General features: G+C 43.6%; 1 protein-coding gene across 1 annotated transcript in view; it reads left to right on the forward strand.

The window, feature by feature from the left end:
* Positions 1 to 9,369, forward strand: part of LOC123457284 (GDNF family receptor alpha-4-like) — a 41,482-nt gene extending 32,113 nt beyond the window's left edge. Inside the window, exon 3 of the transcript XR_006634962.1 lies at positions 9,006 to 9,369. The gene's annotated coding sequence lies outside the window, so the exon portion shown is untranslated. The remainder of the gene's footprint in view (positions 1 to 9,005) is intronic.
* The last annotated feature ends 12,850 nt before the right edge of the window (positions 9,370 to 22,219 follow it).

A 22,219-nucleotide genomic window follows, 5' to 3' on the forward strand; every position in this document is an offset into this window, starting at 1 on the left:
CAAGGGATGTTTCTCCACTTTCTAGTGTCTTCTGCAATTTCTCGCTTGAGTGTTTTAAAGTTCTCATTGTATAGATTCTTTACTTCCTTGGTTAGGTTTATTCCAAGGTACTTTATTTATTTTTTTGATGCAATTGTGAATGGGAGTGATTCTCTGATTTCATCCTCTGTGTGTTTGTTGTTAGCATATATGAAGGCTACTGATTTCTGTGTATTTATTTTGTATCCTGCTACATTGCTGTAGGTTTTGATCAGCTCTAACAGCTTGCTAGTAGAGTCTTTAGGGTCCCTTATGTATAGAATCATGTCATTTGCAAATAATGATAACTTGATTTCTTCCTTTCCAATTTGTCTCCCTTTTATGTGTGTCTCTTTCCTTATTGCTATGGCTAAGACTTCCAAAACTGTATTAAATAAAAGTGGGGACAGTGGACACCCTTGTCTTGTTCCTGATTTTAGTGGAAAAGCTTCTAGTTTTTCCCCATTTAGTAATATGTTGGCTGTAGGCTTGTCATAAATAGCCTTTATTATATTGAGATATGTTCCTTCTATTCCCAGTCTCTGTAGGACTTTCATCATGAAGGGATGTTGGATTTTGTCAAATGCTTTCTCTGCGTCTAATGAGATGATCATGTGATTTTTGTCCTTCAACCCGTTTATGTAATGTATTACATTTATAGATTTGCATATGTTGAACCATCCCTGCATCTCTGGGATAAAGCCTACTTGGTCAGGGTGAATGATCTTTTTGATATACTCTTGTATTCTGTTTGCCAATATTTTGTTGAGAATTTTTGCATCTATGTTCATGAGGGAGATTGGTCTGTAATTTTCTTTTTTTGTTCTATCTTTGCCTGGTTTTGGTATCAGGGTGATGCTGGCCTCATAGAAGGAGTTTGGTAGAATTCCTTCTTTTTCTATTTCTTGGAAAAGCTTAAGAAGCAATGGTGTTAGCTCTTCCTTAAAAGTCTGGTAAAATTCAGCAGTGAATCCATCCGGGCCTGGGCTTTTTTTAGTTGGGAGATTATTGATAACTGTTCAGATCTCCATGTTTGTTATAGGTCTATTTAAGTGATTAATCTCATTTTGATTTAATTTAGGTAGGTCATATAGATCAAGGAAATCATCCATTTCTTTCAGATTTTCATACTTTGTGGAATATATGCTTTTATAGTATGTCCCTATGATTTTTTGAATTTCTCTGGAATCTGTTGTGATGTTACCTTGTTCATCTCTGATTTTATTAATTTGTGTCTCTTCTCTCTTTCTTTTGTTCAGATTTGCTAAGGGTTTATCAATCTTGTTTATCCTTTCAACGAACCAACTCTTTGTTTCATTAATTCTTTGGATTGTTCTTTTTGTTTCTATTTCATTAATTTCTGCCCTAATCTTTATTATTTCTTCCCCTCTACTGATTTTTGGTTTGCCTTGTTCTTCTTTTTCCAAGGCTTTAAGGCAAAGCATTAGGTCGTTTACTTGCGTCCTTTCTAATTTCTTAATATAGGCACTTAAGGCTATAAGTTTACCTCTTACAACTGCCTTCATTGTGTCCCAGAGATTTTGGTATGTTGTATTCTCATTATCATTTGACTCTATAAATTTTTTGATTTCCTTTTTGATTTCTTCATTGACCCATTCATCATTTAGTAGTGTATTGTTTAGTTTCCATGATTTTGTGTATGCTCTATAGCCTTTCTTGCTACTGATTTGTAGTTTAATTCCATTGTGGTCAGATAGAATGCAAGGAATTATTTCAATTTTCCTGAATTTGTTAAGATTTGCTTTGTGTCCTAATATATGGTCTATTTTAGAGAATGTTCCATGTGCTGCTGAAAAGAATGTATATTCTGCAGCCTTTGGATGAAATGTCCTGTATATATCTGTTAAGTCCATTCCTTCTATGACCTCATTTAGTCCAGATGCCTCTCTGTTTATTTTATCCTGGGATGACCTGTCAATTGATGAGAGTGGGGTGTTAAAGTCACCCACAACCACTGTTTTTGGTGTTATCTGTGACCTTAGTTCTAATAGTGTTTGTTTGATGAATTTGGGAGCCCCCATGTTAGGTGCATATATGTTTAGGATTGTAATGTCCTCCTGTTGGAGTGTGCCCTTAATCAATATAAAGTGACCTTCCTTATCTTTCTTGACTAACGTCGGACTAAAGTCTATCCTGTCTGATATTAGGATAGCAACCCCTGCTTGTTTTCTAGGCCCATTTGCTTGAAACACCGTCTTCCAACCTTTCACCCTAAGATAATGTCTATCCTTTGTAGAAAGGTGAGTTTCTTGGAGACAACAAATTGTAGGATCCTGCTTTTTAACCCAGTCTGCAAATCTATGTCTTTTCATTGGGGCATTGAGGCCGTTGATATTAAGAGATATTATTGAAAGGTGTGTATTTATGTTTGCCATATTTGTGTGTGTGTGTTACTGGTTCTATCTGTGCTCTCTTCTGTTAACTGGTATTTGAATATTGCTTGTTTTTTCTAGGTTCCTTATATGTGTGCTTTTCCTTTTCTTCAGCATGGAGAATTCTATCAAGTATTTTCTGTAGAGCTGGTTTTGTCTTCAAGTACTCCTTTAACCTGCTTTTGTTATGGAATGTCTTTATTTCTCCATCTATTAGAATGGATAACTTTGCAGGATAAAGTAACCTTGGTTGACAGTTGTTATCTTTCAGAACTTGGAATATATCACTCCAAGCCCTTCTGGCTTTAAAAGTTTGTGTTGAATAATCTGCTGTAATCCTGATGGGCTTGCTTTTGTAGGTAACTTGATTTTTCTCTCTAACTGCTTTCAATATTTTTTCTTTGTTGTGTGTGTTTGGAAGTTTGATTATAATATGGCGAGGAGAGGTTCTTTCTGGGTGTTGTCTGGCTGGGGTTCTAAAGGCTTCCTGTATCTGCATTGGCACCTCTTTCCCAATTTGGGGGAAATTTTCTTCTATGATTTTGTTGAAGACGCCTACTATGCCTTTGGATTGGAGTTCTTCTCCTTCTACTATGCCCTGAATTCTTATATTGGATCTTTTCATAGTGTCCCTAATATCTTGAAATTCCCACTCATACTTTTCTATAAGTTTGTCTTTCTCTTTGTTGGACTGTATTAGGTCTGCCACCTGGTCTTCAAGCTTAGATATTCTGTCCTCTCCCTCATCCATCCTACTGGTGAGATTTTCTACAGAGTTTTTTATTTCATTAACTGTGTTCTTCATTGCTAGTAATTCTGACTGGTTTTTCTTTATTATTTCTATTTCCTTATTTATGTCTTGTATTGCCTTCTTTATTTCATTAAATTGGTGTCCTGCATCTTCTTTGATTCCTTTTTGATTGTTTTCATGTGTTCTAGACCTCTTTGAACATATTTATAATCATTCTTTTGAACTCTTTCTCAGGTATTTCCTCTAACTCTTTCTCACTGGAGGACATTTCTGATGCATGAATACTTTTAGGTGGATTTATATCGTCTTGATTTTTAGTGTTTCTTGTGTTATAATGTATATATTTTTGCATCTTGGATTAAGTTAATGTTTGGATTTTCTAGCTAGCTGTGTATTCTTAGCTGTATCAATTGATTTGATGTAATATATTTTCAGTGTAGACCTTAAGGTGTAAGGTGTGGCTCTTAAGACTCTCAGATTATCTACAAAGATGTTCTTAGGGGTTGAGTTTCCCTGCTATAGGGGTATTCAAGCAGGCTAAGTGGAATAAAATACAGGTAGATTCTAAAATTTTTTTTTTAATTTAATTTATTAGTTTTCTTTTCAGTAAATACAGGCAGTTTGGTACCATTATTTAGGCTCATCTGTGATCTAAAATTTAACTAAACACTGTACACATTCAATCAAAAACAGCCCCGAGTATGTATGCAAGAGTAGTTATTATAACGACCAGATCCTCTATCAACAAAAAGGTTAAGATTTCTGGTCTGTTGAGGGATCCAAGTCAGCTTGCGACCAAGTGAGACCCTTCCTTGGTGCAATCCCAGTTACCTTGGATGATTTTGGTCTCAGTCAAGTTGCTGCCTGGGTCGTCGGGCTGCTGTTCTGATTTCTGGAGCTGGGCACTTGATTTTCCTATGGGGCCAACCAAGCCTGGCAAGTGTGGCCCTGCAGATTAGCTCCCCTGCTGCTGGAACTGCTGCTGCTCAAGCTGCCCCTGCTGGGCTGTAGCCACTGCTGCTGAAGGTGTTGCTGCTGGACCCACCGCTGCTTCTGCCTCTGCTGCTGCTGTAGCTGCCACTGCTGGAGCCACCACTGCTGCTGAAGCTGCTGCTGCTGTGTCCACTACCGCTGCTGCTGCCGAGTCTGCTGCTGCTGCCACTCCTGGGTCTGCTGCTGCTGGGGCCACTGTTACTGGTGCTGGAGTCGCTGATGTTGCTGCGGAACTCTGCTCCTGCTTGGGTCCCGCTGTCAGCCCAAGTTGGCGTGGCCGGGTCCCGGGCCGCTGCTGTGTTCGCCGGAGCTGGGCTCAGGCGGTGGGGGAGGGGAGGGAGCCACAGCTGCTCTGGTTCTCTCGCTGCTCCACGTGTGCTTCTACCTCGCGGTCTGCTCCTCCGTTGCTCGCTGCCGCTCTCCCCTCACGTTTCCCGAGTTGTGGAGAGCGCGGTGTGAGGGAAAGCTCCCGCACCTGGCTTTTCCTGCGGTTCGAACCGAGTCTGGCGGCTTTCTGGTGCACTGCGCCACGGCAGTTGGCCGAGCTGCTGGAGCCACTTTTCCCGCCTGTGCAGGCTCTGGATGCTCTATAACTCTTCTACTTCTCCGCTGCCGCTTCAATTTCCTATACACCTCACTTTTTAGTAAAAGTGTGTATTTTGCTGAGTTTTTTTTGGTCTTTTTTGCCTCCTAGGCTGCTTTGGCATGGTACCTACGCCACCATCTTAACCGGAAGTCCCCTGATTTATTTCTTACAGATGTTTTTCTTTATGTGCCCTGATTTGTTCTTTTAGGAATGAGGATGTTTGCTTTGTCTCACTATATGTTGGAAGTGTGTAAAATGTGTTTTGATTTTACAGGGATCATAGTTTAGACACTGCTTTGAGTTTCAGATGAGACTTTGGTCTTTTCAACAGCATTGGGATGGGCAATTGCTTTTTTTTTTTTTTTCCCGAGGTAGAGTTTCACTCTGACCTGGATTCACTATGTAGTTTCAGGGTGGCTTCAAAGTCATGGTGATCCTCCTACCTCTGCCTCTTGAGTGCTGGGATTAAAGTTGTGCGCCACCACACCTGGCCCGAGACTTGAACTTTTCAATGGCATTGGGATGGGCAAATGATTTTGGGATTTTCAGAGTTGTACTAAATGCATTTTGCACACCATGAGATGGCCAGGAATATAAGGGCTGGGGAGGAACCTGGTGGCTTGAGTGTAGAATACCTCCCATAGCATCATGTGTTTGTGACTGAGCCTCATACTTAGCCCCCAGCTAGCAGAGTCTTTGGGAGATGGAGCCTTGCTTGGAGGAGGTGTATCACTCAGGGCAGATTTACGATTTTCTAGTTCAGCCCTGTCCTATTGCCAGCTAGCTTTCCTCCTAGCTAATGTGAGGAGTTGTGAGCCAGCTTCCTGATCTTGCCATGCTCTTCTTGCCATGATGGCATGTCCTCTTCAAACTGCATGTCGACATAAACACTTACCATCATAAGCTGCTTCCAGTGGGTGTGGTAACCCAGAAGTGAGAAGGGAACTGCTACAGATGAAATTTCAAAGTGGTTTCAATTTGCCTTTCCCTGATGTGAAAAGATGTGGGACATTGTTAATATCAGTTGATCATTTGTGTTTCTTCTTTTGAGAACTGTCTGTTCATTAGTTCAGACATTGATTGGCATAGTCTTTGGTCTTTACCTTTTGCAATTCTTGTTATATTCTATATTTAACTTTTTGGCAAAGATCCCACTTTGCTGATGGTTTTTTTTGTATGCAGAAACTTTGATTTCTTTCACTTATCCCCATTTGTTTATATTTGGGACTATTTCCTGTACTATTGGAGTCCTGTTAAGAAAGTTCTTACCAATAGATCTTTTTCCAGTATTTTCCTCTCGTAATTTCAGTGTTTCTGGTCTTAAATTACAGTCTTTGTTGTATTTTGAATTGATCTTTGTGCATGGTGTGAGATGTGCTCTCACTTGATTCTTCTGCACAAGGAGATCCAGTTTCATTAGTCCCACATGGTGAGTATGCTATCTTTATTTCCAGAGTTTTTTATAAAAATTTTTTAATTTTTTTATTCACTATGTAGTCTCAGATTGACCTTTATCTCATGGTGATCTCCTACCTCTGCCTCCCCAGTGCTTGGATGAAAGGTGAGTGCCTCCACGCATTGCTACTTTTTATTTTATTTTATTTTATTTTTTAAATTTTTATTAACATTTTCCATGATTATAAAATATATCCCATGGTAATTACCTCCCTCCCCACCCCCAAAATTTCCCATTTGAAATTCCATTCTCCATCATATTACCTCCCCATTACATTCATTGTAATTACATATGTACAATATCAACCTATTAAGTATCCTCCTCCCTTCCTTTCTCTACCCTTTATGTCTCCTTTTTACCTTACTGGCCTCTGCTACTAAGTATTTTCATTCTCACGCAGAAGCCCAATCATCTGTAGCTAGGATCCACATATGAGAGAGAACATGTGGCGCTTGGCTTTCTGGGCCTGGGTTACCTCACTTAGTATAATACTTTCCAGGTCCATCCATTTTTCTGCAAATTTCATAACTTCATTTTTCTTTACCGCTGAGTAGAACTCCATTGTATAAATGTGCCACATCTTCATTATCCACTCATCTGTTGGGGGACATCTAGGCTGGTTCCATTTCCCAGCTATTATAAATTGAGCAGCAATAAACATGGTTGAGCACGTACTTCTAAGGAAATGAGATGAGTCCTTTGGATATATGCCTAGGAGTGCTATAGCTGCGTCATATGGTAGATCAATCTCTAGCAGTTTTAGGACCCTCCACACTGTTTTCCACAATGGCTGGACCAGATTGCATTCCCACCAGCAGTGTAGAAGGGTTCCTTTTTTTCCACATCCCGCCAACATTTATGATCATTTGTTTTCATGATGGTGGCCAATCTGACAGGAGTGAGATGGAATCGCAATGTAGTTTTAATCTGCATTTCCCTGATGACTAGTGATGTAGAACATTTTTTTAGATGCTTATATGCCATTCGTATTTCTTCCTTTAAGAACTTGCTATTTAGCTCCATAGACCATTTTTTGATTGGCTTGTTTGATTCCTTATTATTTAACTTTGCATTGCTACTTTTTTTTTTTTTTTTTTGGTTTTTCGAGGTAGGGTCTCACTCTGGCTCAGGCTGACCTGGAATTCACTATGTAGTCTCAGGGTGGCCTTGAACTCATGGTGATCCTCCTACCTCTGCCTCCCGAGTGCTGGGATTAAAGGCGTGCGCCACCACGCCTGGCTGCATTGCTACTTTTTAAATCCAAGACTTTATTGTAATGCGGGAGAGGGAGAAAGTGTGAGAGAGAAAGGCAGGGGGAAGAATGCCAAGGGAGTATGCACACACAAGGTTTAGGGAGAGAATAGATGGGTAAAGGCTGCTTACACATCTAGAGCAGGAAGATTGAAAGAGTCCAGTGAATGTTTTATGCCTTTGTTGAAATCAGGTGACTAAACAAGTGTGTTGTAATTTCTGGGTTCTTTATTTTGTTACACTGAACCATGTGATTTTTGCCAATAACATGCTATCATAGTCCACCTGTCTCAAGCATAATTTACATCACGAATTATGATAGCTCTAGAAGTATTCTTTCTGCCTAGGCTTGCTTTGCCTATGCAGACTTGATATGAATTGCTGAAGTTTTTCTTTGAAACTTTGATTTGAATTGCATTTGTATAATACTTTTAATAATGCAACTCATGGTCTAACTTACTTAGCAGCAAATAACCTGTTGTGATGCCCATGCAAGTGCAATAGTGGCACACAGCCATGGTGGGGAACCAACTGCTCTTGATTTGGCTAACTGATCCCCTCAGTGGTACGAGACCCATAGCTGGAGCTGGGAAACAAGTCAGAACCATATCCAAACATAAGCCCACTCTCCAATATCAAGCTACCATCAATCATGGGCTACAAGAGGGCCTACACCTATTAAATTCTCTATTAAAAAAGTTATCTCATTTGTCCTGGTGCTAACTTACTCTCTGTTGGAGAATCTGCTTCTCTTTTTCAAATAGATGTAGATCCTAAGGAGAAAGCCACCTTATCATACCTCAAAAGGGCCCTGGCTGAAACTAAGAAATTGACTAAACAAGCAAGGGTGCTGTTTTCCTGATGAACTGGATACCAACACAAGGGTGAAGGAGAACAACACAGAGAAAAATCAACACCAACCAAATCAGAGAGCCAGAGCCCCAGAGGCCCCCAACACCTCATCACTGAAGCAGACCAAGAAATGAACCCAACATGGCTCAGGGAAATTTTGTGGAAGAGGGGCCAGAAAGTATGTCAGAGCCACATGTTGGGTCATGATATGCAGAGACATTTATCGTACCAATAACTGTGGACTAACTCCACAATGCACGACCCATATACATCAACAAGGAGGGGCCATTGGGGTGGGGTTAGGTCACGGATGAGCTTAATAATGGTACCAAACTGCCTGTACTTGCAGAATAGAAAACTAATAAAAGAAAAGATATTATGAGGGAGAGTATTTGGGAAAAGATAAAGGTCTAGCAGGAAGAAAGGGATAGAAAAGGTAATGGAGTGGGAAAGAATACTCAAAGTATACAATATTCTTGAATGAAAAGTATCAAATCTGTCACTTTGTACAATGAACATAAGCAAATAAAATTTTTAAAAGATTCTTTAAAAAACTGCATTTGTATCCCAATCACTTCCTCACATTCTTATGTTTTTCTATTGTTTTTTAAAAATAGTTACTGTGTTTAGAAACTGGTAATGACAATACCTAGTGCTTTGTGTGACCTACAATACCAATCATGTTTTCTCTCCCCCAATCCTCAGTAGGTCTGAGAATCCTAACTGGAAAAAAGCACACATGTAAAAATTTGATGGATTGGAATATTATTGTAAAAAGAATTCGAAGAATAATCAGTGAAATCTGTGAGGAGCTGAGACAGTCGCCATTACAAGATGGCGCTTACTTCCTGCCAAGGGGCAGGACAATCAACTCCTTACTTGGTCATGTCTTAGCGGCAGTTGTGCTTGTTGCTGCGCATGTGCATGATGTAATGCACCCTGGGCCTATCCCATGGCCCTGGGTAGTGGGTGAACAGGTGGCAGCCAATCCGTAGGTGCCTCGTAGTGCTACACCCTATAAAAGCAGCTACACTCCCGCGCCCCGGCCCCTCGCCATCAGCTTTCCTGTTAACCAAGAGGCTCTCCAATAAAGTGTGATCAAGAAGGATCTTCGTTTGCTGGTCGTTCTTCTCCTGCTGGTCAGGGGGTTCGCCGCAAAGTGGTGCCGAAACCCGGGACGCCGGGTGCCTTGTAGGCATCGGGCGAGGGGCCGAAGAGGATCCAGAACTTGACACATGGAGAGGAAGACCGCGGTAAGTTACCCCAGTCATGCTAGACCCGTATTTGATTCTTGCCATTTTTATTCCTGTGTGGTTCATTTTTCTTGTTGTCTGCTGCTCTTGGTGCCGTTGTGACGAACCTGGAAGGGAGTGCCGCTGTTTTGAAGAGGATTAGCCTCGCGGTACGAATCAAAAGTAAAAGACCTTGGTAGATAACAGGGTTTTTCGATCTGTCGCACGCTGCCTTGCCCTCTTCTTCTGGCCGGTAAATTCGCTGGTAGATAACAGCATATGCCATGGGCAATTCCCAGAGCACGAGCTTTGCACCCGACAGCTTTGTCCAACCCATAAAGGAACTGCTTAAACAGAGAGACATTAAGGTCTCGTCCGTGACCATTAAAAAGATTGTTAAAGACCTGGATGAGATTGCACCGTGGTTTGCGGTGTCAGGTGATCTTTCACTCCTTACGTGGGAAAAATTGGGTCGAGATTTGGAGCGGGCAAAGAAAGAAGATAGAATAGGCAAAGGCACATTGCCGTTCTGGCGCCTTATTCATTCTTGTTTGAGTAAAGGGAACCACATAGAGATCATTAAAAAAGGGCGGGAGGCTCTAGCAAAGCATCAGGATAGTCTTTCTGAGTCTGATTCAAATGGGGAGTCAAAAGTTAGGCCTAAGAAAAAGGGAGATATAAAGAAGGAGAAACATATACAAGATAAAGATAAAAGCCTGCAGGAGGAGCTTGAAGAGATGGGGGAAATGAGTCATCGCTTGCCTGAGAAAGGGACTAAAGGGACCTTTACCAGGCTGTATCCCCCTATTGAAGAGCTTGCACGTTGAAGTGTATTTGAGACAGAAAGGGAAGAGACAGATGAGGAAATCACCTCCAACTCAGACCTGGAGGAGGGGGAGGAGGAAGAACTATTACAAAAAGGGGGGGGAAGGAAATAAGGAAGTTATAAGAGGGCACCTTTTACCTCTGTCTAGACGCCCCCTACTGACAAAAGGAAAACAGGCCCAAGGGGATGGATCTCCACAATAGAGCCTTCTGCACCTCCCCCCTATAACTCTGCTAGAGACACATGCCACTTCATAAAACCAAAAACATGGTCGCGGCTAGTCTCAGTTTTCCCTGTATTTGAGGATCCAGTAACCCAGCAGAGGAGGTATGATCCAATTTCTTACAAACAATTAAAAGACCTAGTTCAAGCGGCAAAAGATTTTGGGCCAGCTGCAGATTATTCTATAGCGCTGCTGCGCAGAATTATTACAGATCCTTTAACTCCTACAGATTGGACAGAATTGGGTAAAGCTTGCCTCTCAAAAGGCCAGTTTCTAGAGTGGAAGGCCCTAGTTACGGACAATGCTCAGGCACAGGCCAGGCGAAACATTCAGAGTGGCCATCCAGGATGGATGGTTGATATGCTCTTGGGGCTTGGCCCTCATATGGCTGACCAAGTTAACTTTCCTTTGGAAGTTTATCAACAGATTAATGATATTCACTATCGGGCCTGGAGGGAAGTCCCTAATAAGGGAGAAGTAGCTGGTAACCTGACAAAGATTATACAAGGCCCGACAGAGCCCTTTGCAGATTTTGCCGCCAGGCTGATGGAAGCTGCAGAAAAAACCATTGGAGCTGCAGATCATACTCTGCCTTTTGTACTACAATTAATTTATGAACAGAGCACAAAAGAATGTCAGCGAGCTATAAACCCAGTTCAGAAACAGGGACTAGAAGCCTGGATTAAAGCCTGTCGAGAAATTGGGGGGCCACTCTCTAATGCTGGGCTGGCTGCCGCGGTCCTAGCGGCTACTAAGTCTCCACAAGCTCAGAAAAATAAAGGGTGCTTTAAATGTGGGCAGCTAGGACACTTTAGACGCCAATGCCCCAGAGCTGAACAATCCGCCCGGCCGGTAAAGGAGGGGTGGAAGCAGAGGCTGCCGGGTACTTGCCCGAGATGTAAGAAGGGTAAACACTGGGCAAATGAGTGCAGGTCAGTAAGAGATATTAATGGTCTACCTGTACCCCCCCCTTCAATCTACTCAGGACCAAAAAAACGGGGTGAAGGGCCCCCGTCCCCAGGGCCCTCAAATTTATGGGGCACTTCAAACCCCAGCCCCGGCGCTGGGCCTGCCTCCGCCCTCTCATGTAGGAGAGCCATGTCAGGCTCTGCAGGGCTGGACCTCTGTGCCGCCTCCGGATTGGTCCTAACCCCTGAGATGGGGATCCAAGCCTTGGAGACCGACGTTTGTGGTCCTTTACATAAAGATACTGTGGGGCTTCTTCTGGGGTGGTCGTCATCAACCTTGAAGGGGTTAATTGTCTTTCCTGGAGTCATTGACCCTGACTTTACAGGTGTCATTAAAGTCCTCTGCCACTCCCCTTTTGGGACGATCTCCATTGCACCGGGGGATCGTATTGCTCAGTTGTTGGCTTTGCCCTCCACTCATTCACAATTCCCTGCTGAACAGAGGGAAAGGGGGACAGGATGTCTTGGGTCCACAGGGGTGGACCTGGCCTGCTTGTCATTGGAATTAGATCAGAGGCCTCTCTTACAGTTAATCATTGAAGGCAGGATGTTCTCAGGCTTAGTCGATACAGGTGTGGACAGGAGCATTATAAAGCTGGACTCCTGGCCAAAGTCTTGGCCCCTTCAAAGATCCTCTCAGACCCTTCAAGGTTTGGGGTATGCAGAGACACCCCAGATCAGTGCAAAAGAACTAACATGGTATACTGATGAGGGGCAAAAGGGAAGAATACAGCCTTTTGTATTAGCGGTCCCTATCAATTTGTGGGGAAGGGATGTTCAATCCCAGTTGCGCCTCCGCCTGACTAATGACTATTCGGAGGCTAGTAAAAATATGATGAAAATACAAGGCTTTGTCCCAGAACAGGGACTAGGAAAGTTCCTTCAGAGGCGCCCCGATCCAATCATTCCAAAAGAAAAGCTGGACCGCTGTGGATTGGGTTTTTCCTAGGGGTCGTTGAAAATGCCACTTCCGAGAGAGTCCAGGTGCCCATTCCTTGGTTAACTAACAAAGCCGTTTGGGTTCCTCAATGGCCCCTATCCCGAGAAAAATTGGAAGCAGCAAAACAACTGGTTCAGGAACAGGTGGATCTAGGTCATCTGGAGCCCTCTGTTTCTCCTTGGAATACCCCAATATTTGTGATCAAGAAACAGTCAGGTAAATGGAGGTTGCTCCATGATCTGAGAGCAGTTAATGCCCAAATGCAAATTTTAGGACCTGTGCAGAGAGGCCTGCCGGTGCTTTCTGCCTTGCCCAAGGGCTGGCCAATAATGGTCTTAGATATTAAGGATTGTTTCTTCTCCATACCGCTTTGCCCACAAGACAGGGAACGTTTTGCTTTCACTCTCCCCTCAGTCAATCATGAGAGGCCGGATGCTTGTTTCCAATGGCGTGTGTTGCCCCAGGGAATGGCTAATAGCCCTACTATGTGTCAGCTATTTGTGGACACCGCCTTGACCTCTGTCCGTCAAGAGTTCCCCTCTCTCCGTATGATTCATTATATGGATGATATTTTGTTAACAGCCCCTGAGTTGACTATTCTACATACCTCTTTCCAAAGAGTCGTTCAAGCATTGGAGAATCATGGCTTAATGATAGCTCCTGAGAAGGTTCAACAGACAGACTCTGTTACTTTTCTGGGGACGGTCATTGGCCCTCGCTCTGTGGGACCACAGAAGATGTGCATCCGCACCTCTCATTTGCATACTCTTAATGATTTTCAAAAGTTGCTGGGAGATATTAATTGGCTGAGGGGTTTTCTCCATGTGCCTCACTCGGAGTTGCTGCCACTCTTTTCTATTCTTGAAGGCAACCCCGATGTCCTGTCTCCTCGCACTCTCACGCAGCCTGCCCGTGAAGCGCTTAATAAGATTGAAGAGGCACTTACTAAAGCACAGCTTGATAGATTTGATCCGTCTAAACCATTACTTTTATGCATCCTAAAAACTAAGGATGTCCCTACAGGAGTGCTCTGGCAGGAGGGGCCTCTATTGTGGCTTCATGGGCACTCTTTAGGAGCTCTCACTCTCCAATATTTCCCACAGCTGGTCGCTCGACAAGCTTGCTTGGGGCTTAAATATTGTTTAATACATTTTGCAAAGCTGCCTGACAGGCTTATCATTCCCTATACTAAGGAACAAGTAGAAGTTTTGTCTGGCACTGTGGATGATTGGAGCATTCTCATGTGTGCTTTCCCAAATGTCATAGATAATCATTACCCAAAGAGCCCTATTTTGTCTTTTGTTGAAAACAATCTGGTTTACTTTCCTAAAATCACTGTTCAGGAGCCTATTACATCAGCCCCTGCCATCTTTACTGATGGCTCAAAGTCTGGTCGTGGGGCCTACCTGGTACAGGGATCGGAGCCTATAGTAAGAATGTTCAGACCTGACTCTCCTCAGATTGTTGAATGCTTAATAGTCTTGGAGGTATTTCAGACATTCCCCACTTCCTTTAATTTGTTTACAGATTCCTTGTATGTGGCCAATGCAGTGGCTAATTTAGAGATCGCTGCTTCGGTTCGCTCTACTAGTCTAGTGTCTAATATTCTTTTACAACTTCAATCTTTAATTTTGCAGCAAACTTGCCCTTTTTATGTTTCTCATATTCGAGCTCATTCACTACTGCCTGGCCCCTTGTCACAGGCTAATGACCTTGTGGATCGGGCCGCTAGGCTAGCCCTGATCTCCTTGGATGATCCAAAGACTTCGGCAACAGAATTCCATAGACTATATCATGTCCCTGCAAATACTTTAAGACTAAAATTTCCTATTTCCAGAAATGAAGCGCGGGATATTGTAAAATCTTGCCAATCTTGTGTCACCTTTTTGCCTTCCCCACATGTGGGTGTTAATCCCCGAGGCCTACGTCCTAGAGACCTTTGGCAAATGGATGTGACACATCTTCCAGAGTTTGGAAGATTAAAATACCTACATGTCTCAGTGGACACCTGTTCAGGCGTTATTTTCGCCTCTCCATTGGCAGGTGAAAAGGTCTCTCATGTCAAGACTCACTGTTTAGAGGCCTGAGCGGCTTGGGGAAAGCCACGCCATTTAAAAACTGATAATGGCCCAGCATACACATCTGCTGGTTTTCGAGCCTTTTGTGCACAAATGCAGGTAGCTCATGCCACTGGCCTTCCTTACAACCCACAGGGCCAAGGTATAGTAGAAAGAGCAAATAAAGCCCTAAAAACCCTCTTATTTAAACAAAAAAGGGGGATAGCAGAGGATGCAACCCCTAAGGAGAGAGTTTCTTTAGCCCTCTTCACTCTTAATTTTTTGATTTTGGATCCATATGGTAAAAGTACAGCGGAAAGACACAGTCAATCTAAGATTCCCATGCCCAGTGAAATGGTGATGTGGAAGGATGTCTTAGATAATAAATGGAAAGGACCAGATCTTGTGATGTTAAGATCCAGGGGAGCTGTTTGTGTTTTTCCACAGGACCAAGATTCTCCACATTGGGTTCCGGCTCGCTTGGTGAAAACAATTATCCGACCCCAACAGGAGGCTCCTGGAGACGGAGATGCCTACCAGGATGGAGAGAAGGATGGAGAAAAGGAGAGCCTTATTGATGATCCTCATCCTGTGCCTGGAATGTAGTGGAGAACAGCGTTGGGGCATTATGTCTGCATTTCCCAAACCCATGCCAGTATATCACTCCGCTGTGGTTTTTCCCCGTTTCTTTACAACAGAGAAGGAACTGGGTCTTCCCATGGTGAAGAAAGACACCTTTTCCGTTTCTATTGGAGAACAGCGGAGTTTCCAGGCATCGGGGACATTGTGCTTTACGCTTGATCCAACTTATGAGGACTGTATGGTCTTAAAGAAACAAGCCTTTGCTTGGTTCCATGGGGACATGATTTGGGAAAGAAATGACCAACAGAGACGTAATGATTGGTATGGTCCAGAGAATAAGACTTCCCAATATAAATTTGGTAACTATACCTATACTGAATTGGCAATCTGGCTTAATGGAACATTTCTGGTTGGTGTAAACATATCAGACAAAGCATACCAACCACGACTTGCTCCTCATTGTTGGGGAAGTGATGAAGGGAAAACCTGGCTGTGGTCTGACTGTCAGTCTACTGGTGTTGGCTGGACTAGTAAGGGAAAACTCTCTAATTTCTCCCCGGACATGAGGGGTCCCCATCCCTATCCAGCCTATGGACTGGGGGATTTTTCAGACAAGATAGAAGGTATAATCCATTTTCAAAGTGGATTTTGTGTGGAACAAATGGAAGCTGTACTGATTTCACACCTTTTGTGTTATTACAGGGAGGACAAGTTGCTTGTAATAATGTGACTGCAGTCTTTAGTGAGAAGGAGCAGGTGGTGGAGGAAGCTGATGAGAACTGGGGTGCTTTATACAAAACTCTCAACTCCACAGGGGGAATTATGAGCATTGGACATGGGTGCCAAACTAACGCAAGAAATGCTACTTTCTCCCCGGCACCAGTTTGCGTTCACCCACCGTTTATGTTTGTCCTCAGTAATTCCTCCTTTAGTAGTTGCTCCAATACCTCCTGCCTCTTGTCCCAATGCTGGGATGCTCCAAAGTTTAAGAATGCTATGGTCCTTAGGGTCCCTTGCTGGGTCCCTGTGCCTGTGGAAGCTCCCAGCACGCTGACTTTATTTAGGAATAAAAGGGATTTTGGCATCACAGCAGCAGTTATAGCAGCCGTGGCTGCGATAGCTACTGCCGCTACTGCGGCGGGTGTGGCCATAGCTTCCTCAGTACAGACGGCTGAGACGCTGAATGATTTGGCTACTTCTACCTCTGAGGCTTTGGACACTCAGACAGCTTTAAATTCTCACTTGAAGGGTGGTATCCAAATTTTAAACCAAAGAATAGATTTAGTCCAAGAACAGGTTGATATCCTTTGGCAGCTAGCTCAGCTGGGATGTGAATGGAAGTATAATGCATTGTGTGTTACTAGTGTCCCTTATGAAAACTTCACCAGAGCTGCTAATCTGTCTCGTAGTTTGTCGCTAGCCCTCTCGCAAAATTGGTCTAAGGAATTTGATAGGGAATTGGAGGAATTAAGACAAGCTATAGTACATATTAACTCCACACGAGTGGATCTTAGCTTGGCAAAAGGCTTTACTTCTTGGATATCATCTGCATTCTCCTATTTCAAGGAATGGGTAGGAACTGGAATGTTTCTGGTGTGCTGCCTAGGAGGGTGTGTGCTGTGCCTATGGTTGGTCTGTTGCCTGCGAACCCAAACTAAGAAGGATAAAATGGTCATCTCACAAGCGCTCGCTGCCTTAGAATGTGGCTCCTCTCCCCAAATCTGGCTGGCAGCCTTAAAGGGCAAATAGCTCCTCTGGCCCTTGCACCCTCAGGGTCTCAGGATACCCATTGCACGAGGAAGGGCAGGGATTTGGTAAGTTTTGTTTGACCGCCACCTTTGCACTCTCAGGGGATCAGTCCCATCACACTGAGGAAGGGGAGGTTGAACTTCTTCCCTTGATCGGTAAACACATCATGAGGTGAGAACCTTATCGGGAAAGAGCTATCCTCCTGAGCTTGCCCAGTAAACAAAAAAGGGGGAACTGTGAGGAGCTGAGACAGTCGCCATTACAAGATGGCGCTTACTTCCTGCCAAGGGGCAGGACAATCAACTCCTTACTTGGTCATGTCTTAGCGGCAGTCGTGCTTGATGCTGCGCATGTGCGTGATGTAATGCACCCTGGGCCTATCCCGTGGCCCTGGGTAGTGGGTGAACAGGTGGCAGCCAATCCGTAGGTGCCTCGTAGTGCTACACCCTATAAAATCAGCTACACTCCCGCGCCCCGGCCCCTCGCCATCAGCTTTCCTGTTAACCAAGAGGCTCTCCAATAAAGTGTGATCAAGAAGGATCTTCGTTTGCTGGTCGTTCTTCTCCTGCTGGTCAGGGGGTTCGCCGAAGAAATCCATATCCCCATGCTTCCTACCCCAGCCAAGAAGCCCTGCATATGTTTACATTAGGAATAAGGACACAATAGAAAAGACTACATTGAGACGATGATTCAAAAGAAGACAAAGAACACTTGGTCCACAGCTGGTGGAGCTGTTTTGATAGACATATTAGTATATTAGTTATTTTTCCCACTGCTGTGACCTGATAGGAAGCAACTTAAGGAGGGAGGAGTTGACTTTGCTCAGAGTCAGAGGGGATACACTCCACCATGGTGGGAACGCATGGTGCCAGGAGCAGAAGGCAGCTGGTTAGATTATGTCTGGAATTAAGAAGCAGGGAGGGATGAGGACTGGTGCCTCTCTTTCTTATTTCCCCTGAGGTACTGTCTCCCTCTAGCCCAGGCTGATCTGGAATTCACTATGTAGCCTCAGGGTGGCCCTGAACTCACAGAAATCCTCCTACCTCTGCCTGCCAAGTGCTGTAATTAAAGGAACACATCACTGTGCCCAGTCCACCTCATTCTTTGCATATCCTTTTTATTCAGTACTGGACTTCCATCCATGGGATGGTGCCACCCACATCCAGCGTGGATCTTCCCACTCAGTTATAACCCTCTGGAAACATTCTCTCTCTCTCTCTCTCTCTCTCTTTCTCTCTCTTTCTCTCTCTCTCTCTCTCTGTGTGTGTGTGTGTGTGTCCTTGAAATTAAATAAAAAAGCTTTCCAAACAAAAAACATGTGGTCGGAGAGATGGTTAAGGTAATTGCTTACAAAGCCTAAAGACCCACGTTTGATTCCCCAGTATGCATGTAAAGCCAGATGCACAGAGTGGTGCATGACTCTGGAGTTCTTTTGCAGTGGTAGAAGAACATGGAATGTCCATAATCATTCATTCATTCATTCTTTCTGTGTGTCCTTGCAAAAAGAAAAAAAAAAACAACTCATCAAAAAAAGAAAAAAACAAACAAAAAAACAAAAACAAAACAAACAAACAAACAAAAAAAACAGAAACACCTCTCTGGAAAATTTCTCACAGAAACATGCCCAGACCATGTCTCTTAGGTGATTCTAAACCCAGCCAGTGAACTCTGATACAGCTGGTAAAAGTGATCACTTTAGGGGCAGGATTTTAAGGTCCTGTCCCATTCTGGTTCCAGCTGCACTTTCTCCCTCCTGGTCTAGAACATGTGAACAGTCTGGCACAGGCTCCCGTTGCAATGAGGGTGGCTCCACCACACTTTCTGCACCATGATGGACTAACCTTCTGACCACTCGGAGTGACAATAAATCTTTCCTCCCTTGATGTGTTTCTGTCAGGTATCTTGTCATCAGGATGATAAAGTCACAGGAAGCAGCCACCCAAACAACAAACAGTTCACAAGTAGTAGTAAGAAGGATCATCACAGGTCCCTACCCTGCCTCCTCCTGGCTTCACATTGTGGGCTTTACTTTCTCATCCATTCTGGGGGTGACATAGCAGGACATAGCCTGGGATTTCTGGTCTGGGAAATGGGCCAGATTGATGGACTTTCTAAGATGAAATGAGATAACATGTGTCCATTGTTGAGCACTGATTCCTGGCAGGTGGGAAACCCGTGGTAAGGGTGCATTTCTTGTAGTGTGTGAAGGTCCCAGGACACAGCACATGTGATATTCTCTTCACTCCTTTCTCTCCCTCCCAACCTTTTCCTTCTTGCGAGCTCACTTAGAATATCTGCACCTATCGCTTTGTCCAAGGATGACAGTTATCATAAGAGGTCAAAGTGAACTAAGGCCTCATTGTGAGCTCAGTGGGTAAGTACTTCTTGTGTTAGCATGTGTAAAATGTCAGCTGTGGGGGTGCACACCTGTAATCCCAATGCTAAGGAGGCTGGGCCAGGGAATTCATACTACTCATCAATAGAATCAGTGGCTCTGAGCTCAGCAAGAGATTGTGTGTCAGGACTGGAGAGGGCTCAGTAGATAAAGGTGTTTTATTCCAGGGTTTCATTCCCCAGTATCCATTCAAGCGAGGTGTACAAAGTGGCACATGCATCTGGAGTTCATTTGCCTTGGGAGGAGGCCTTGGCAGAAGATGTTGACATGCCCATTCTCACTCTCTCTCTCTCTCTCTCTCTCTCCACCTCTCTCTAAAAAATAAGTAATATCTTAAAAAATAAAAGAAGGAAACCACAGGGGATGGAGAGATGGTTAGGTGGTTAAGGCACTTGCCTGAAAATCCAAATGACTTGGGTCCAATTCCACAATACCAATATAAAATCAAATGTGCCACATGTGTCTGGATTTTTTTTTTTTTGGCAAACTAGAGACTCTGGCACAACCATTCTCTCCCTCCCTCTCCCTCTCCCTCTCCCTCTCCCTCCCTCTCTCTCTCTCTCTCTGTGTGTGTGTGTGTGTGTGTGTGTGTGTCTGTGTGTGTGTGGGGGGGTATCTCTCCTCTCTATGTCTCTCTGTACTTACAAATAAATAATAAAATAAAATAATAACAAAACCATATCTCAGAGAATAAGATGGAGAGTGACTGAGAAAAGCCTGCAACACTGACCCCTGGCCATATGTGTACATGCACCCACACATATACATATACACATGTACACACATACACACTAAAGAAAGAAAGGAAAGAGGAGGCACTTTGCAAACACTTGGGAATGCAGACTCTTCCTGTCTGCCCACCTCTGTCATCATTGCCCTCCTCACTCTCGACATGTCCAAGCAGTCCAGGGCAATTTTTGGATATTGAATGTATCTCTTCCATATGTCCCTTCAATTGCCCAGGTGCATCCTGAGCACATGTCTTCAGAACAGTTCAAGGGTGCCTGGTGACCTCAATACCTGGATGGGGTTCCTTGGGGACAGAACTGGGGATTATGTCTGTCAGGTTGAAGTTGGATTCAGATGGAGATGACTAAATAGAATCTAGGCTTGGTCAGACCCCTTTCCAATATCTTTGTAAGCAGAGATGGATTCCAGAATGGAACTGGTCCCCCACTAAGTGCTGAATCCTGAATACCTCCCTTTGCAGACAACATAGCCAGACTGAGCCCAGTAAATCCAGGCCTGGGGAACCAGATGTTGTATAGCAAGATCATGGGGGAGGGCATGATAGGCTGGTTTCATGGCGCTCAGCCACAAAGCAATCTCACTGTAGGCTTGTTCAGCACTCCCTTACTTAGGGTAACACGCATTACAGAATATTTTTTATAGAAGTCATTAAAATGCAGGCAATTTAAGACATTTGATGGCCAACTTCTACAGCTTCCTAGACGCCCCCCCTGCCCTGGGTTCCTGTCGCCCCTACCCTTCCTGCAGTGCTTGAATTTCAGCTGATAATAACTGAATTACATTGCAAACAGGTGTGGCCTCTTCAGTTCTGTAAGGATTCCAAGGTATGTGATTCCTCAGCATGTAGTTTTTTCATTAAATACCTTCTGTAATGACCTTAGGAGTCAAGGAACTAGAACATTTGTTCTGATAATCAGATACTTTCCATGTCTCTGCACGTTCAGTGACAAAACAGAGGGTAATAAAGTATGTCACTGGGTTTGGATTAAAAGGGACATTACAAAGTGCCAAGGATATACTTGCACAGTAAACTGGCTTGCTCTTGAACATATTATTGGGTTAAAACCTTTCACAAGTTGACTCAACACTTGTACTCATTTTACATTTCTTTTCACCAAGCTTTGCTTAATATAATGCACACAAACACATTAAAGTAAAATGTGATTGGATTTAATTTTGTGTGCATGCTAGACAAACATTCTACCCATCACTGTGTTGTCAGCTTTGTTTTCACTTTTTTTTTTCCAATTGAGAGACAGAATCTAAATTGCCCAGGCTGGCCTCAGACTCTTCATCTTCTTCCTTCAGCCACCCATATAGCTGGGGTCACAGGGCTCTGCCACCAGGCATTGGAATCTAGAAATTTTAAGGAACTAACAGCTCTGACTTTAAGGAACTCGAGGTTCTGGTTCCATTGGTTATTGAAGCATGGTATCTTAAACCATCCCTTCCTCACCTGTGACCTCATTTGAAGTGATGTGGTGTTCCCTTGTGGATGGCCTCTATGAGAAATATGCAGTGTTTGACAGGTTCTCTGCAGAATGCTGAGTCATATGTCTATTGTAGATATGACAGTGAGGGAAAATAAAAGACAGCTTTGCTTTTATGGGAACCAGGAGTAAAGCACTTATCACACTTAGGGATTTTGTAGATAAGTCAGGCCATGAGCTGAACCATGTCATATAAATAATGAAATTCCCCTTTCTTGGATCAGAAGCCTGAGCCAGGGCTCTACACAGGGAGGAAATGATCTTGGGAATGTGCAGAGAACTGCAGGGACATCTGGTCTCCTTGGTGGTCTTCCTGAGGTGGCTTCCTGCTGATGAGCTACAGTCAAGTCCAGCTTAAAGCAGAGTCTGTGGGTGTCATGGACAACTTAGGGTATTGATTTCATTAGGAGGCTATGTGAACACCAGAATATCATTGGCATTGGGAGTGAATATAATTTGCAAAGAGACACCTCTGAAACTGAGGATTCTGAATGTTAAAGTAAAAAAACAAAAAAAAAATGAAAGTAGTTTTGTCCCTGGTGTGGAGAGGTAAAAATGAGGATTCAAGTCAGACCGTGTGTGTGTGTGTGTGTGTGTGTGTGTTGGCTGGAAAGCAAGTGTGAGAGTAGTCCAGCTGTTCATATGGCTGGCAAAGATTGCACTGACTAAATCTTTTTTTTTTTTTGGTTTTTTGAAGTAGGGTCTCA

This window comes from Jaculus jaculus, unplaced genomic scaffold (genome assembly GCF_020740685.1).
Source record: "Jaculus jaculus isolate mJacJac1 unplaced genomic scaffold, mJacJac1.mat.Y.cur mat_scaffold_34_1_3701052_arrow_ctg1, whole genome shotgun sequence".
Lineage (NCBI taxonomy): Eukaryota > Metazoa > Chordata > Mammalia > Rodentia > Dipodidae > Jaculus > Jaculus jaculus.